Raw genomic sequence first — 1,004 nt, forward strand, 5'->3', positions numbered from 1 at the left:
GAAAGAAAGAAAGAAAGAAAGAAAGAAAGAAAGAAAGAAAGAAAGAAAGAAAGAAAGAAAGAAAGAAAGAAAGAAAGAAAGAAAGAAAGGAAGAAATAAAGAAAGAAAGAAAGAAAGAAAGGAAGGAAGGAGGGAAGGAAGGAAGGAAAGAAAGAGGAAGGAAGGAAAGAAAGGGAAAGCAGCATAGAGCAATGGAGTAAAATTTTGTAGTCGGAAAGAAACAATGTAATAGTTAATGAACTACTGGAATACCTGGTGCTGATGGTCAGAACTGAACATACTTTCATATAAATTACTTATAGATACTCTGAAACAAAATATACATAATTCATTATGAGTGTTTAATTTCATGCTTACTAAGTTTTAATTATAATCATATTCACACAGCATATGTATTGCTATTCTTCAAGTATTCCTTTCTGGTATTAATTAATTAATTATTTAAAGTCCTGGTTTAAGAAACCTGACACAGTTTTGGCTGCATTTTATAATACTATCAGATATCTTGTTTGAAAATTGCCTTTAAACACTTTGGAAGCCAAGACCATTCAATGCCTCAACAAATGAAACTGGGACAACTAGAGAGATCCACACGCAGAATAATTAAATTTACCTCTTACCTCACAGCTGACAATATCTCCAAAGTATGCCTATAAACTATTATCTCAGTTAATCCTTACAAGACTATGATGCAATTTCTGTTATTATCCTTACTTTACCAAAAATAAAACTGAGTTGCAGAAAGGCTATGTAATTTCCTTAAGGTCACACACTTCTTGGTGAAAGTCAGGATTCAAACACAGGCTCTCTGATTCCATACTTTTAGCCATTCTACTATAAAGGAGAGCACAAGAACTTGTGGTATCTCCCTCCATTTTACTAAATCTTAACTTTAATGTCAGAGAACCATAAACAAAATGAAATGGAAAGAATCTTTATAGTCCATCTAGCCAAGAGATTGCAAACTAGTAGCTCACAGAAAGAATATAGCTTACAAATATTTT

This window comes from Theropithecus gelada, chromosome X, assembly GCF_003255815.1.
Source record: "Theropithecus gelada isolate Dixy chromosome X, Tgel_1.0, whole genome shotgun sequence".
Lineage (NCBI taxonomy): Eukaryota > Metazoa > Chordata > Mammalia > Primates > Cercopithecidae > Theropithecus > Theropithecus gelada.